The following is an 18323-nucleotide window of genomic DNA, read 5'->3' on the forward strand; positions in this document are numbered from 1 at the left end:
GGGTCCTCTGGAAGAACAGCAAGTGCTCTCAACTTCTGAGCCATCTCTCTAGACCTTCTTTCTTTCTTTTTCTTTTTCCCTTCCTTCCTTCCTTCCTTCCTTCCTTCCTTCCTTCTTTCGTTTTCTTTCTTTCTTTCTTTCTTTCTTTCTTTCTTTCTTTCTTTCTTTCATTTTCTTTCTTTCTTTCTTTCTTTCTTTCTTTCTTTCTTTCTTTCTTTCTAAATAAGTCTCATTATGTGATCAGGCTAGCCTTGAACTTGCAGCAATCCTGACTCTGCTTCTTTTGTTTTTTTTTTTGTTTTTTTTTTTTTTTGTTTTGATTTTTGTTTTTCGAGACAGGGTTTCTCTGTGTAGCTTTGCGCCTCTCCTGGAACTCACTTGGTAGCCCAGGCTGGCCTCGAACTCACAGAGATCCGCCTGGCTCTGCCTCCCGAGTGCTGGGATTAAAGGCGTGCGCCACCACCGCCCGGCTGCTTCTTTTGTTTTTGAGACAGCATCTCACTATGCAGCTCTGGCTGACCTGGAACTTGCTCTATAGATCAGGCTGGCCTTGAACTCACAGGGATCCTCCAACTTTTACCTCCCTTGTGTAGGATTAAAGTTGTGCACCACTGTGCCCAGTTGGATTTCTTTAATGTATGAAAGCATTTTCTTGCGCCTACCATGATGGTAAATACCTTTAATTCCAGCTTTTGGAGTCAGAGGCTGGATCGTTGTGAATTCCATGCCAGTTAGAGCTACACACTGAAACCCTGTCTCAAAACAAACAAACAAACAAACAAACAACAGCACAGTACACTTTGTTGGGGCTGGAAAGGTGGGCATCCTTCCAGAGGACTGGAGTTCCCTAACTCTAGCTCCAGGGGACCCATTGCTCTTTTCTGACCTCTTAGGGCATGTGCAGACACTCACACAAGAACACATACATATAAATAAAAAATAAAAGTAAATCTTCAAAGAACAAAACCAAACCAAACCCCCCAAACACACTTTCTCTAGGTAGTTAGAAGCATCTGGAAACAAACTTCAAAAACCACACAATAGTTCTTCCTGCTATATCTGACAGCATGAGGCTTTCTTATTTAATTAGATCTTGGTATTTGAAATAATAAGGATGGCTGGGGTTGGGGATTTAGCTCAGCGGTAGAGCGCTTGCCTAGCAAGCACAAGGCCCTGGGTTCAGTTCTCAGCTGGGGGGGGGGGGGGCGGATAAGGATGGGACTGGAGAGAAAGCTCAGAGGTTAAGAGCACTGGCAGCTCTTCCAGAGGTCCTGAGTTCAATTCCCAGCACCTACATGGTGGCTCACAATCATTTATAAAGAGATCTGGGTGTCCTCTTCTGGGGTGTAGGAATATATGCAGACAGAACATTGTATATATAATAAATAAATCTTTAAAAAAAAAGAAATAAGGATGATAACTTAAAAAAGAAATGGGCGTGCCAGAGAGATGCTTCAGTGGGTAAGAGTGCTCAATGCTCTTGCAGATACCCAGCATTCATACTGGGAGACTCATAGCTACCTATAACTCCAGCTGCAGGGGATCTGATGCCCTCTTCTTACCTCCGTGAGCACACAAATATGCATGGCATACACTTACTCAAACACACACACACACACACACACACACACACACACACACACACACCACACATACACACGCACACATAAATAAAAATAAAATAATCTTGGGGATAAAAGAAAGCTTGGGTGTAGTGGTGCATGCTTATAATGTCAGCACTAGGGAGGTGCAGGCAGGGGGCTGTTGAGTTTGAGGCCAACCTAGATTGTTCAAAATCAGCCTGAGCTACGTACCGAGATTACTTAAAAAATATATAACACTCAGAAGACCAATATTAGCAGACACACAACAGCTTTCAAATGGGAAGCAACACAGAGTGTGGACCAATGTGCCTGCGAGCCAAGCGCTGTGAGCCGGAATGTTGAGGTAGAGCCTCGGGAGGAGGGCAGATTTGATCTAGACTCTGTTGGGATAGGATTTTGGAAAAAGCAACTAAGAAAAAAGGAAAGAGAGGTCAAAAGAGAGGAATGGGCAGGCTTTCACTTGTGTGACCAAAATTTGAGAAAGACATCCTATCGCTTCACCTGAGGCTTTGGAGTGCTGGTCTTTGAGAAAAGCGTCCACGGCAGTGTGTTTCCCGCCCTGTTCCCAAGGGGCGTGAAGATAAACAGTGAATGGTTCCTTCTGTTTCAGAGGTCTCACGGAAAATCAAGCATTTGCCTGAGACCGTTTTTGTTGAGCTAGTTTAAATTTTGTTCATTGAGTGTGTGTGTGTGGGCAGTGAGTGTGAGTGTGAATATGTGTGTGTGGGAGTGTGGGAGTCAGAGGATAACTCGTGGGGAGCTGGTTGTTTCCTTCCATCATATGGACCTGAGGCTCTCACAGGCCATCAGGCTTAGAAGTAAAGATCTTGCCTGCCCTGGCAAACTATTTTTCTTTTTAACCTCTGCTGGGGAGGTCAGTTGGTAGACTATTCTCGTCTAGCATGAGTAAGGCCCTGGGTTCAACCCCAGCACTGTGTAAACTGGGTGTGGTGGACTGTGGAGATAGCCCAGTAGGGAAAGGGCTTGCCTTGAAATCGTGAATACCTGATTTTGTCTCCTGTGACCCCACATAAAGCCAGTGTGGTTGTGCATATCTGTCACCCTGCTGCATAGACATTCGCCTGTCAGGGTCAGAAAATCAAGGTCGTAGCCAGGACTCCAAGACATAGTGACAGCCTGTCTCTAGAAACAAAACAAAAAACAAAACAAAGAAGAAGAAGAAGAAGAAGAAGAAGAAGAAGAAGAAGAAGAAGAAGAAGAAGAAGAAAAGAAAATTCAAGGTTGTCCTTGGCTACATAGCAAGTCCTGCTTAAAAAGAAGAGGCATGTGGTAAAGAAAAAAAAAAACCTCACAAGTGTATATGGTAAGAAAGAGGGGTTGGAGAAAGATGGGCTGGAGAGATGGCTCAGAGGTTAAGAGCACTGTCTGCTCTTCCAGAGGTCCTGAGTTCAATTCCCAGCACCCACATGGTGGCTCACAACCATCTGGAATGAGATCTGGTGCCCTCTTCTGGTGTGTAGGCATACATGCAGGCAAAACTCTGTATACATAATAAATAAAAAAAATCCGCCGGGCGGTGGTGGCGCACGCCTTTAATCCCAGCACTCGGGAGGCAGAGCCAGGTGGATCTCTGTGAGTTCGAGGCCAGCCTGGTCTCCAAAGCGAGTACCAGGAAAGGCGCAAAGCTACACAGAGAAACCCTGTCTCGAAAAACCAAAAAAAAAAAAAAAAAAAAAAAAAAAAAAAAAAAAAAATCCTTAAAAAAAAAAAAAAAGCCGGGCGGTGGTGGCCCACGCCTTTAATCCCAGCACTCGGGAGGCAGAGCCAGGCGGATCTCTGTGAGTTCGAGGCCAGCCTGGGCTACCAAGTGAGTTCCAGGAGAGGCGCAAAGCTGCACAGAGAAACCCTGTCTCGAAAAACAAAAAACAAAAAAAAACAAACAAACAAAAAAAAAAGATGGAGCCACACCTGACAGCATTCCTTACGCCCATTACACCCTTCTCCCTAGAATAACTCGAGTGATTGGGCACATATAGTGCCATACTTCTCTGCAAACATGCCTAAATATTGTCTAATGCTAACCAAGTGTGGCTGTTTTATAATTTAACCATTCCCATCATGATAGATGTTTATTTAGATTGCTTCCAGTTCACCCTATTACAGAATGTTTTGTTGAATATCATTTCATATGTATCTTGCCCAATTGCCTTTCTTTATTCTTTTCTAATATTTTTTTTTCCAGGTGGTGCTCGCCTTTAAGTGAGTTCTAGGACAGCCAGGACTGTCTGACCAAAAAAAAAAAAAAAAAATTTAGATTTATTTATTTTATTTTATGGGTATGAGTGTTTTGTTTGCATGTATGGCCTGTATGATACATATGTGCCTGGTACCCATGGAGGTCAAAAGAAGGTGTTCATCCCAAGGAACTACCTAATATGGTGCTAGGAACTGAACTCTGGGCCTCTGGAAGAGCTAGCTGTCTGTGCTTTTAACCGCTGAGTCATTTCTCCAGCTCCAAATCCATCTTTTTGGTTTGGGTGCTGCAAATTTGAACTCACACGCTTGTACATCAAGTGCTCTTACTGGCTAAGTTGTCTCCCCAGCCCCTGCCTTTTGCTTTTGGGGAGTATTATAAATTAATGTGTTCATTTATTTTATGGAAAAATAATTACCAAGTGTATGAATATGGTTGTTGGTTTTTTTGGGGGGGCACGTTGTGTGTGTGTTTGAGACAGGGTCTCACAATGTAGCTCTAGCTGGCTTGGAATTCTCTGTGTAGACTCACTGAGATCTTCCTGCTTCCCAAGTGCTGGGATTAAGGGTGTATGCCACCATGCCAGACATGAATTCAGTTTTGTAGAAAAAAACAAAACAAAAACCTTTCAGAAAAAGAAGAGGAACAGAGGCGTGCCTACCCCTGAAGGAAACACTCTTTGCTTCCTGTCAGTCCTTCAATGCTTTGCCCATGTGGTGTTGTAGCAGGCAAGGTGAACAGCTAAGGTCTGGTGTCTTGGCTACCCTTTCCTCACACTGTTCAGAAGGCGTTACTGTTTCCCTTCCACTCTGCGGTGGTCCTAGCTCCCTTTATTCGCCTCCTGCCCGTCTGTTAAGTGAAGGAAATCACCTCCAGAAAGTGGAGTAAGATCACACTGGTAAGAAAACGCAGGGTTTTAGACACATAATATAGGTGTTCTCAAGGAAGGTTGAATTTGAAGCCTAGCCCTGCAGCATTCCCAGCCACCAAAGGTAGGAAAACATCGCCCCCTAGAGGCCAGCCTGGTCATCTTCAACGGTGAGCAGGATCTCTGGGCACCCAGGAAGACACTGCATCATCAATCCCGAGGGACCTCAGAGGGGTTTTAGGAAAGAAGTAGGTTTCCTTTTACATTCTGGGTGAGATATAGAATTGCACAAAATGCAGTTTATTTGGGGATTTAACGACAAAAGTGTGGTCCAGAACCAGGAAGCCCAACTAGATCTTCACAGTTTGAGTCTGAAGGAGAGGCATTTTTTAGTGGGTTAGGACAAAAGGGATTTCATCCTATCTAGAATGTACCTGGTTATCTTAAGCTACTATCAAAGAGTCAGGAGCATTTCTGGGCTCGGTGTGTCTGCACAGTTCCACATGCCGCTCTAAGGCCTCTGTGGTTGAGAGTCAGCTTGGAAAACACACAGACTCGCTCTGGGGCGAGCATGGTAGCTAGGATTCAAACGGCTGCAATTGCCAGGCCTGGTGGCTCACGCTGCAAGCCTAGCATTTGGGAGGCTGGGGCAGGAGGATCGTGAGTTCGGAGTTCAGCAGGGCTGTATACAGAGACACTCAAAAAGAAGGAAGAACAGAGCCGGGCGCAGGTCTTTAATCCCAGCACTCAAGAGACAGAGGCAGGCGGATCTCTGTGAGTTCAAGACCAGCCTGGTCTACAAAGTGGGTTCCAGGAAAGGCACCCCCCCCCAAAAAAAAAGGAAGAACGGAAGGAGAAAGAAGAGGTGAGAGCGAAGGATGGGAAGACAGAAGGGAAAGAAAGAGGGAAACCGGAGAGCAGAATAGAAAGGCTTTCTGGCATTAGCACCAAGTGGTAAAACTAAGCTGGGGCTGGGTTGGGGGTGGGGCCAGTAGAAGCGGTAAGGGAAGGACTGCTCCTCACACACTGTACCCGAAGGACCAGAAGAGGACCATGAAGTGCAGGGTTCTGAGGGAATTACCAGGAAAGGAGTTACAACTTCCCCTTCCTGGGACTTCAGAACTCCAGGGAATAGGGGCTGAAGGTTCCAGGCTCCCACCCGCCAGTACTGAGGATCCCTCGAGAGCCAGAGGGACAGAGGGACTTTATCATTCGTACACAGGCATCCAGTCCATTAGCACTGCTTTCAGCCTTGGTCACAGACGCCTTTCTGTCCCAGTCAGTGTTGACTCCCGAGGGTGAAAGTGCTCAGACGAAATGACTGCTGAGTGCTCAGCCTGTCACCCACCTCCCTGTCACCCACCTCCCTATCATTCACCTCCCTATCACCCACCTCCCTATCACCCACCTCCCTATCACCCACCTCCCTATCACCCACCTCCCTGTCACCCACCTCCCTGTCACCCACCTCCCTATCACCCACCTCCCTGTCACCCACCTCCCTGTCACCCACCTCCCTATCACCCACCTCCCTGTCACCCACCTCCCTGTCACCCACCTCCCTATCACCCACCTCCCTGTCACCCACCTCCCTGTCACCCACCTCCCTGTCACCCACCTCCCTATCACCCACCTCCCTATCACCCACCACACACAGGTACCCTGAGGAAGAGCGTCAGAAAGAAAATAAGATGGATGCTGGGTGGTGGCGCACACCTTTAATCCCAGCACTCAGGAGGTAGAGGCAGGTGGATCTCTGTGAGTTCGAGGCCAGAGTGAGATCCAGGACAGTCAGAACTGCACAGAGAAAAACCAAAACAAAAGAACAGCAGCAAAGATGGAGGCGTGCTGTGAAATGAATGCCGTCATGATAGGACATGGCTCATGAGCTCACAGCGGCTGTGGTTACCTACACAAGACCTGCACAAGGTCACAGCAGCCAACATTCCAGCATGCATGACAGAGGGGGTCATGAACTCCACCCCTAGCTGAGGAGCTATTGGCAATTGATGACTGCGGGGAGGGGGCGGAGGAAGTCATTTTTTCTTTGGGGATGTGGTTGCTGGTACATTACCCATCCTATAATGGATGACCCCACACCTATGAGCGTGCGGGAGCCACTAATTGGACTCAATGGGCTCTTAAAAAAAAAATGAGGGTGGGAGGGAGGTGAGTTCAGGGGTCCAGGGAGATTGGGAGGGAAGATGAGGGTTGGATATGATCTAGGTATACTGTATTCATGGACCAAGTTGTCACAGAATAAATTTAATATACAAAGGAAGCAGGCTGCACTTGCGCATAGCTAAATCTGTACATTTTTGTATTACACATTAGCCAACTCAGCATTTTAAACATCATCACACAGGGTTCTGGTTTTCATTTAATCCTAAATTTGATAGGGACACTGAGCTGGGGTCACTGGAAAAAGTAGCTGTAATCACACTGGGGCCAGAACAAAGCCTGGTTAAAATCCCTTTCCATTAAACAAGGCTCCAAGGGGCTGGAGACATGGCTCAGCAGTTAAGGGCACTTATTGCTCTTGCAAAAGATCCAGGTTCAATTCCCAGCACCCACAGGGCAGCTTACTGTCTGTAACTCCAGTTCCAGGGGACCTGATGCCCTTTTCCGGCCTCCGAGAGTACTGGCACACACATGGTGCACATACACAATGCAGGCAAAACACTTATACATATAAAACAAACTAAATAACAAATCCAAGGCTTTGAAAGTTTATTAGGTCCCAGATACTTTTCCTTTTTGTTTGTGCTCAAGACAGTGTCTCTCTGTGTAGTCTAAGCTAGTCTTGAATTTGTAGTAATCCTCCTGCCTCCGCCTACTAAATTCTGGGGTTACAGGCATGAGCCATTATCTCGATCTCATACATTTTATCAATAGACATTCCCCACATTAAAACTGAGCCAGGCTTACTTCTAGCACTCAGGAGGGTGAGCCAGGCGGGGTTACATAGTTTCAATCCTAATTCAAACAAACATAAACAAGAAGCTCACACAAGCATACACACACACCACCATCACCACCATAACAACAACACTGAGAATATTTAAAAATATTTGTAGGCTGGACATGGAGGTTCACACCTGCAATCCCAGCGCTTGGGAGGCAGAGGCCAGACGATCATCAAAAGTCAAAGGCCAACTTGCTACATAGTTAGTTTCAGGTCAGCCATCACTACATAGCAAAACCCTGACTTAAAAAAAACAAAGTAACTAAGATTTATTTAGTAATTCATTTCTCTTTTATCTGTGTTTGTTTTTACTTTACGCATATGGGTGTTTTGCCTGCAGGTATGTCTGTGCGCCATGTGCATGCAGTGCTGGAGGAGGCCAGAAGAGGGCAGCAGACACCCCACCCTCCACCCGGGGAAACAGCTACAGACCGCATGTGGTTGTAGAACCTCGGTCCTCTGCAAAAGTAACAAGTGCTCTTAACCACTCTATCATCCCTCCAGCCTCTTATTAACACCCCCCACGTTTAAAAAAAGCCCATTGTGCCTTCTTCCTATTGCTACCCAGAGAGATGGTTGCCATTTTGGCATCGTGGTTGTCATGAGACCTCTTGTGAAGTCTAATTGTCAATAAGAGAACCAAGAAGTTTATATGGCACCAGTTAGACCCATAACTGGTAAGCACCAAGTCATAGACATCAGGGCATGCAGACTACTCAAAGGACCAGAGATCAGTGCCTGACGTCACTCCTGGGGGGACAGAGAACAAAGCGTGCATCGCCATGCCAGCAGCATCCAGAAGTTCTTGGTCCACAAAATCCAGGATGTCGAAAGTGCTGCTGATGTACTGAAAGTATTATTATTATTATTATTATTATTATTATTATTATTATTATTATTATTATTTATTATTATTTTCCAAGACAGGGTTTCTCTGTGTAGCCCTGGCTGTCCTGGAAGTCACTGTGTAGACCTGCCTGCCTGTGCTTCCCGAGTACTGGGATTAAAGGTGTGGACCACCGTGCCTGATGCCTGGCTTTTATTTTTATTTATTTATTTAGCTTTGGTGACATTGCTTCATAGTTTAACAAATCACTCAGATGTCTAGCTTAATCAAAGGAGCTGGTTCTTCTCTCCGTGGCGACAGTAAGTGACTGAAGGTAAGGAAATCAATCTGGTCTCCATTCACAAAGGAGGTCCTTAGGTACATTTTTGTTCCTGGAGCACTGTTTTTTTGTTTTTCGAGACAGGGTTTCTCTGTGAAACAGTCCTGGCTGTCCTGGAACTCCCCTTGTAGACTGCACCAGGCCTTTTCTTTTAAGCCACCAACCAGCTCCCAAATCATGACACAGAGACTTACTATTAGTTTGGAATGCTTGGCCTCGCTTAGGCTTGTTTCTGGTTAGCTCTTTTAACTTAAATTAACCTGTTTCTCCTTATCAACTTTTTGCCTCAGGGCTTGTTACCTTTCTTACTTCTGTAGATTTTACTTTCACTGCTTCTGTAAGTCTGGCTGGCATCTGCCTGACCTCTTGCCCTGGGTGTGTCCCTTGTTCTCTTCTCCTTCTTCTCTTGTTCTTTCTCTCAAGCCTTGATTTATTCTTATTATTTATTCTCTCTGCCTGCCAGCCCCGCCTATTCTTTCTCCTGCTTAGCCACTGGCCATTCAGCTCTTTATTAGGCCAATCAGGTGCCTTAGGCAGGCAAGGTGAAACAGATGCAACACATCTTTACATAAGTAAACACACACCCTTACATGATTAAACAAATGTAGCATAAACAAGTGCAGCACACCTTTACGCATTCAGAGTAACATTCTGCAGCATAAACAAATGTAACACATCTTTGCCTAGTTAAAATAATATTTTACAACAGTACACCAGGCTGGCCTTAAACTCACTGAGATCTGCCTGCCTCTGCCTCCCAAGGGCTGGGATTATAGGCGTGTGCCACCACCACCTGGCTTCTTGGACCACATTTTGACAAATACCGTTGTTTAAAAAAAAGGAAGCGGGCTGGAGAGATGGCTCAGCAGTTAAGAGCACCGACTGCTCTTCCAGAGGTCCTGAGTTCAATTCCCAGCACCCACATGGTGGCTCACAACCATCTATAATGAGATCTGGTGCCCTTTTCTGGCCTATAAGCATATGTGCAGATAGAACATTGTATACATAATAAATAAATCTTAAAAAAAAAAAAAAGGAAGCAACGACCTTGGAATCAGAAACTAGACTCTTTTCCATCTGGTCCTTCCACAGTTAAGTATCACTTTACTTAAGATACACCTATCTCTGTTTTCTTACCTGTATAATGGACATTAATAATTCTTACCTTACACAGTTATATCTAGAGGACTGACGATATTTTGTAAAACACCTGATGTGTGGTAAAGCTTAATAAATGTCTGCCTAGGGGGATGGTCATGTTATTTACAGCAGAGGTTAGACAGCCACAAAAGCCTGGCGAGGAATAGGGTGAATGAGGCAGAGCAGCCAGGAGCCCAGCCTGGGCTTATACGTAACTTTTAGAAATGTTGTCGATGTAATATAAACATGCTCATCATTGAAAAAATGGAAAACGTTACTTTCTCCACACAACTGAGGTCATTCTGCACGCACAGTTTGTAATCTGTGTCACTTAGTGGTAATATTGAAAGCACTTCCCCACGTTATTCAATTTTCTCTGGCAACATTGACTTTAATGGCTGCTTAAGATGTCACTGCATGGATGATTTACTTACCCATTGCCACTCTCCATTCTCTAACTTGCTTTGTGGTTTTAAAAAAGCCTTTAATGAGGGACTGAAGGGATGGCTCAGTGGTTAAGAGCACCAAGGCTCTTCCAGAGGTCCTGAGTTCAATTCCCAGCAACCACATGGTGGCTCACAACCATCTGTAATTGTCCTGTGAGATCCAGTGCTCTCTTCTGGTGTGCAGATATACATGGAGACAAAACATCCATATGCATAAGTAAAGCCCTCACTAAGCATTTCTCTTGGTTAATCTTTTGTCCCAGTGTGTAAAAACCACCAAGGCTAGCTTTCTAGAAGTAAATTAAAGAGGATATGTGTAAACAGGGTTTCTTTGTGTCTCAGCAGCCGCTCCCAAATAACCATTCAGAGACTTATTATTAATTATAAATGTTCAGCCGATAGCTTAGGCTTGTCTTGAGCCAGCTCTTACAACTTAAATTAACCCGTTTCTGTTAATCTATGTGCTTCCCTGAGGCTCAGTTACCTCATCTATGAACTTTCCATGTTGCTTCTTTCGTGTCTGGCTCAAGACCCTCTTCCTCTGCCCTTCTTTTTTTTTTTTTTTTTTTTTTTTTTTTTTGGTTTTTTTTGGTTTTTTTTCGAGACAGGGTTTCTCTGTGTAGCTTTGCGCCTTTCCTGGAACTCGCTTTGGAGACCAGGCTGGCCTCGAACTCACAGAGATCCGCCTGGCTCTGCCTCCCGAGTGCTGGGATTAAAGGCGTGCGCCACCACCGCCCGGCTTCTCTGCCCTTCTTATTCCCAACATTCTCTCTGCTCCGAAAATCCTGCCTAGCTATTGGCCAATTAACTTTTTATTAACAATGAGAGCAATGCATTTTCACAGTGTAGAGAAGGATTATTCCACAGTAGATATGTGTGGTGGGTTAGATAAGGATGACCCTCTTAGGCTCATATATTTGAATAATCCAGAGAGTGGAACTATTTGGAAGGATTAGAAGGACTAGGAGGTGTGGCCTTGTTGGAGGAAGTGTGTCACTGAGGGGTGGGATTGAAGGTTTCCAAAGCCTACCCCAGGTCCAGTTTCTCTCAGCTGCTGCTCCAGCACCATGTGAATCACTGTGCTCCCACCACGGACCCCACCATGACGATAGTGGAGTAAGCCTCTGAAGCCAGCCCCAACTAAATGCTTTCTTTCATAAGAGTTTCCTTGGTCATGGTGTCTCTTCACAGCAATAGAACACTAAAATACTGTGTCTTTTTTTAAAAAAAAATATTTATTTAGTTAGTTTTTTTTTTTTTTTTTTTTTTTTGGTTTTTCGAGACAGGGTTTCTCTGTGTAGCTTTGCGCCTTTTCCTGGAACTCACTTGGTAGCCCAGGCTGGCCTCGAACTCACAGAGATCCACCTGGCTCTGCCTCCCGAGTGCTGGGATTAAAGGCGTGCGCCACCACCGCCCGGCTTATTTAGTTAGTTTTTAATTATGTATATGTATTTGTGTCTCAGGGGGGATGTGCTCATGGTTGCAGGTGTTTAAGGAGGCCAGTGGCATCAGATTCCCTGAAGCTAGAGTTATAGTTTGTTGTGAATCACCTGACATGGGTGCTGGGAATCAAACTCAGGTCCTCTGAAAGAGCAGTATATGCTCTTAACCACTGAGCCATCTCTCCAGCCCCTGACAATATATCTTTTATTGGCCATATTCAAAATATTTTATTGTAAAACATGGTACAGGCTGATAGATGGTTTTTCAATATTTTTGAGCTCACACACTGTTGAGCAATGCATTGTCACAAGGACGTGGCTTTGGTGAGAATTTCAGTCACTTTAGACTTATAGGAAAGCTGTAACAGGGAGTGGAAAGGAAGGCAGGAAAGTAGCCAGGCTTGTCTTTCTTCTAGAGGTGGAAACCCACATCCAACGTTGCTGGCCCATCCATGGCCATGGACCCCAGTTCATGCAGAAATGAGGCAGAGTGGAGAGAAGACCTCAACAGCCCCCAGGGTCAAGACACTACTTTTGATTCCTTGACTCCAGCTCTTCGGCTGTATTATGCATGGAAATGTCCTTTTGGTGTTTATAAAGCTTATATCATTGGACCAGTCATAGCTGGAAGTGATTGCAAATATGTTTCTCTTGTGATTGAAGCAGCAGGCCACTATGCATTGAGCTCACTGCTAGAAAGTCTTTAGTTTTGTCTTGGAATCATTGTCCCAAAAGCTGACCCTACCATCAGACTCCACACCTGCAAGGTGCTGTGGGTCAGATGAAAGACAATTAACTGCTCCATTTATCACATATGTGTCTTTAAAAAAAAATTTATTTATTTTTATTCTATGTGCATTGCTGTTTTGCCTGCATGCATATCTGTGTGAAGATGTCGGATTCCCTGGTACTGGACTTACACACAGTTTTGAGCCGCCATGTGGGTGATAGGAATTGAACCAAGGTCTTCTAGAAAGAGCAGTCAGTGATCGTAACCACTGAGCTATCTCTCCAGCCCCCACATAGGTATCTTGGGCCAATGACATTGTTTGTTTGTTTGTTGATGTTGTTGTTTTTATTGAAATGCCAAGACCCGAATATGTTAGTGGGAATTCCCTTAATGCAATGTGCTCTCTATAGCAATAATCATAGCTTAAATCTCCACTCATTAAGGGCATATTTGTTGGTCCCCTTTGCATGCTCTGAACTCTATTGCATCATTTATTCTCCCAGCATTCTTATAGGGTCTTTGGGGACAAGACTTCCTCAGATGCTAACCAGAAATGAGGGCCAATGACATTTGAAGGTGAAAATTACCTTTGGCTGGATCTGGGGGGTTGATGTCATGAATAATAGTTCTCCAAAACCAATTGGCTTGTTCTGTTTGTCTTTAAAGATTTATTTATTTATTATGGATACAGTGTTCTGCCTACATGCATGCTGGGAATTGAACTCAGGACCTCTGGAAGAGCAGCCAGTGCTCTTAACCGCTGAGCCATCTCTCTAGCCCCCTGTTTGTCTTTAAAAATAGACACACGAGGGCAGTGGTGACGCAGGCCTTTTAATCCCAGCACTCGGGAGGCAGAGCCAGGCAGATTTCTGTGAGTTCGAGGCCAGCCTGGGCTACAGAGTGAGTTCCAGGAAAAGTGCAAAGCTACACAGAGAAACCCTGTCTTGGGGGGGGGGGGGGACCACACGTGGATGCTGGCATTTCATGTAGACTGGCTTCCTGAATGTCAAAGGCTGATTCTCTAATAGATAGTCAAGTGCCCCTCTGCAGTGGCCACAACAGCCACCAGGTATATTACATGGTGCCTGCAAGGCCATCATAGTAATTGACAATCAGATATCCTAAACTTAAAAGTCTTATCGAAGTTCTTGGTCATCCATGTAGTTTGGGGCTTTGATCCAGTATATGGTAGGTAGTAACAGGAGCATTATGCTGTGATCTGGATAGCCTTGGCCTGGATGCTGTTCAGGCCCCACATCTTGGCTGTCTTATCACATGATGCCATAAACACATTTCTCCTACCCTCACTCTAGCAGGTGTCCAGCAACCACCCCATGTGTATCTGCTGGACTTCCAGAATGGTCTGCCTATTGTCTATATCTATATATATTCTAATATCAAATTTTGTATTAATTTTTGGTTGTGTTGTGTAATCACGACAACAATGTACTGATTTTTTTTTTTTTCAGAGCTGAGAACCGAACCCAGGGCCTTGTGCTTGCTAGGCAAGTGCTCTATCACTGAGCTAAATCCCCAATCCCGATTTTTTTTTTTTTAATAATTCTAAATATCTCAGGAGCTTTATATCCATAAGACAGAACTGGTCTAGAGCCTTTTTGGGTGCTGCTCTTGACAGTTTTTGATACTGGCTGTGTTTCTGCTTCATACATTAATTGAGTAGCTTTCTATTTTTTTTCTATGTTTAGAACAGCTCCTGCTTTCTATTTGTCTTGGCAGATTAATACTGTATAATAGAGATGACAAGGGAGAAAATGCAAATCGGCACAGATTAGTTTGCCTCAGTAACTCCGCCACTTTCATAGCCAGAGGAAAGCTCTGATTGTAAAAAGCAATTCAGAGCAGCGGGAGGGTCGACCAGGCCATTATGTAGGTGTTGAAGAGTGTGCTGCTGGCCAGGCTGGTGTGGAGGTGAGTGAAGGTGGGGGGGGGGGGGACGGGGAGGAGGGGGACGAGCATGACAGAAGTGTTTAAACAAAGAACAAACTCAGTCAAATCAAACCAAGCCTGAAGACAGGGAACACTGGAAGGGAGGGAGCACTATCTGGGAGTGGGCACCCGCTCCCTTCCCTTCCCCTCTCTCCCCTCCCCTCCCTTCCACTCCCCTACCCTCCCCTTCCCGAAAGTCTCCAATGCTCTGGTCTGTTGTCATTAGAGTCTACTGGAAAAGTAATCTTATTTATTATTTGTTGTTGTTTGTATTTATTTATTTTGGGGGGTGTTTGGTTTTTCGAGACAAGAGTTTCTCTGTGTAGCCCTGGCTGCCCTGAAAAACTGTAGACCAGGCTGGCCACATTCACTGCAACCTTATTTCTTACCTAGACTGTTTGGCCTTCTTCCACGCCTGTCTTCATCCCAGCAAAGTCCCCTCCCTCCCCCCCCCCAGCCCCGCCCCACCCCGCCCCTGCCCCATCCTGTTGTACAGCTCAGATCTGCAAGCTTCTGACGTCAGAGAGCAACTTTGGGGATTCTTTTTTTCCTCTTTGATAAGGGTTCTGGGTCACCAGGCTTGTGTGGTGAGTGCTGTGCCCATGGGCCACCTTCACTGACCTGAGCTCTGTATCTCTCTTTCAGCCCTTCCCTTCTTGCTATACACAAACCTGTAGTTATGGGCCTTTCCCCTCCCCAGTGCCATGGGAAAAGGTTGTAGGAAGGCAGGAGCAATATGGTACAGAGTTCCCAGAGACTGCTCCTTGGTGGCCAACGCCAGTTAACGAGGAACAAAGACAACAGAGATGGAAGAAATTCAGCCCCATAAATGTCCATACTCTTGAAAATTAGTTTAACTAGTGAAAAAACAGTATTTCACAAGTTTTCCTTCTTTCTCTCTCACCTATGGATTTTTTTTATTTATTTTTATTTTTTTTTGGTTTTTTTTTTGAGACAGGGTGTCTCTGTGTAGCTTTGCGCCTTTCCTGGATCTTGCTCTGTAGTCCAGGCTGGCCTCGAACTCAGAGATCCTCCTGGCTCTGCCTCCTGAGTGCTGGGATTAAAGGTGTGCACCACCACCGCCGCCGCCTGGGTCACCTATGGATTTTTAACAGCCAATGGAGCAACCACTACCTTGCTATCAGGAATGAGACCCCAAAAACAGATGGTCCACAACTAGACACTTAGTGTCTCAAGAACAAACACCTACCGAGTCTTTCGTGGATGTAGTTTGCTGGGCACAGCTGAGGCGGAGAGAAAGGAAGCCTCCCCAACAGCTTTTTTATTGGTTGGAGTGTGGGCAGAGCATTCACTTCCCATAGACATCCAGCTACTGAAAAGATCTGCAGGGAGGGAGGAATTGCAAATAAATTCTACAGATCCGCTCCCCTACAGAAGAACTGTAGCTCTCCATTCCCAAGGTGTAGGCAGGGGCGTGCAGGGTGACATCCTTCTGAAAAGTATAGTATGGAAAATTGTCATTGGTGGAGAAGGACAGAAAGAGATCATATCTTGTGTGTGTGTGTGTGTGTGTGTGTGTGTGAGAGAGAGAGAGAGAGAGAGAGAGAGAGAGAGAGAGAGAGAGAGAGAGAGAGAGAGAGAGAGAGAGAGAATTTGTGTGTGTATGAGCTAGTGAGTGTGTGTCTGGGCTGGTTTCAAGAGATCGTCCAGACTCAGCTTCCCAAGTAGCAGGGCTATAGGTATCACGACTGTCCTGGTAGGAGAATTAGTATATTGTTGAGAAACCTGAGAAATCCCCTCTACCAGATGATAACATCGACAGTTATAAGCCATGCTGATAGAACGTATCCTTGATATGTGATGGAAATGGCACCAGGCAGGATGATTGTTGCAAGTCTGAGGCCAATCTGGGTTATTCCAAGCCAGCCTCAGCTACAGAGGAGAACCCTGTTTCAAAAAATCAAGAACAGGGAAAGAAAGGAGGGAGGGATGGAGGGAAGGAAGAATAGAGAGGGAGAGAGGAAGAGAGGCGGGGGGGGGGGGGGGCGGGCGGGAGGGAGAGAATGACAGCTTGTTTCTGATTTTCTTTCCCAGTCTAATCATGAGAAAAACATGAGACAAGTTCCAACAGACGGGCATCTTATAACATGCCTGACCAGCACTCATCAAAATGAACAATCATTGGAACCAAAGAACATCTGAGAGACAGTCACAGGCCATAGGAGCCTAATGAAGCATGAAACCCAATGTAATATGGTTTCCTGGAGCAGCAAAAGGGGTGGTGGTGGGTGGTGGTGGGTGGTGAGTGGTGGTGGTGGTGGTGGTAGAGGTGGTGGTGGGTGGTGGTGGTGATGGGTAGTGGTGGTGGTGGGTGGTGATGGTGATGGTGGTGGGTGTTGGTGGTGGAGGTGGTGTTGGTGTTGGTGGATGGTTTTGTTGTTGGTGGGTGGTGGTGGTGGTACAAAAGCATCATCAACCCCTCATGGTACATTTTCTTAGTTCTCTGGTTTCCTGACTGTCCTTCTTGGGTAGGGGGAGGGGGGAGAAGTCTTACTTTACCCAGGGCTCCTTAGAGCACATCCTATCCACATCCTTCCTGTGTTGCTAAGGGCACTGTCCTCCAGAACCCATGGTGATCTCACTAGTCAAGACTTCTTGTCTGGAAACTTCCAAATATTGTCTGGTTCAGATCATGCAACTCTCTATTACACAGCACTCTCTAGATGAACTCTGCACACCCGAACCCTAAATCCGATTCTCCCTGAACGCTCCCACTGCAAGGACAAAATGCCGACCCTATTTTTCCCCCCTCCTGTGTCCCTGAATTCTGTCAAGGCCTCCTCGTCCTGGTTAGGTATGTTTTTTAAAATTTAATTAATTAATTAATTTGTTTGTTTGTTTATCTATTTATTTATTTGTTTGTTTGTTTAGCACTCTGTCACAAGCAGAGGGAACGTCAGCGGAGAAAAAGCCTCCACTAGATTGGCCTGGAGGACCCTCGGCATCTGTGGGTTTCCTGCCTTCAGGTATGTGTTCCCCATTTCCCTTCCTAGGTCCTTCCTTGTCGCTGCCGCTGCCTTCTTTTCCAGCTGTTGACGGGAAACGCAGATTTTCTTGGTCCTCGTCCAGGCAGTTTCACGATTCCAGGGCACTGTAATCTCTCTCATGAATCCCTTTTCTCTGAGGGGTGTGTGTACGCGCTCGCAGATGTTTATTTACATCTGTGTTGGAGACCGAATCACGAGGAATTAGTGGCTAAATTACTACAGTCTATTTTTAAGTGTAGCATAGTAATGAGACAAAGCTCGTCTTAATTGATGAAATTTCACCGGAATTTTCATGTTCAGATTCACTTGCCCAGATACAAGACACAGCTTTGAAAAGAGGAATGAGAAACGCCAGCATAGGATGGCTGCAAATCCGAACCAGGTTAAGACCTGAAAATAACAGCGTGAGGAGATAATGAAAGAAATAAGGCGGCTGAGAGACGAGGAAAGAAAAATAAATACTTTAAGAAATAAGGCGGCTGAGAGACGAGGAAAGAAAATAAAAACTTTATAACTAGCAGCTTAGTCACCATTAGCAAGGGATGCAAATAAAGGAGTACCAGTCCCAACGAGCCAGCCAGGAGTCGAACCTGGAATCTTCTGATCCGTAGTCAGACGCGTTATCCATTGCGCCACTGGCCCGCAGACGTTCTGGTGTGGCCCAATGATGCTACTTCAGGCTTCGCCTGCAGGGTGGCCTGGGACCTGTAGTCTCCCTGGAACTCTTCAGACGGACAGGGCATTCTGGGAGATTGCAGAGCGTCACCAGTGAGAGTCTGTCATTGGTAGAAC

The 18323-nt window shown here is 45.6% G+C and overlaps 1 non-coding gene across 1 annotated transcript; it reads right to left on the reverse strand.

Moving 5' to 3' along the window:
* Nucleotides 1-18100: 18100 nt before the first annotated feature.
* Nucleotides 18101-18173, reverse strand: Trnar-acg (transfer RNA arginine (anticodon ACG)). The gene has a single exon. It is a non-coding gene; the product is annotated as a tRNA-Arg (tRNA).
* Nucleotides 18174-18323: the final 150 nt, after the last annotated feature.

This window comes from Peromyscus californicus, unplaced genomic scaffold (assembly GCF_007827085.1).
Source record: "Peromyscus californicus insignis strain IS unplaced genomic scaffold, ASM782708v3 Scaffold_12__1_contigs__length_115047231, whole genome shotgun sequence".
NCBI lineage: Eukaryota > Metazoa > Chordata > Mammalia > Rodentia > Cricetidae > Peromyscus > Peromyscus californicus.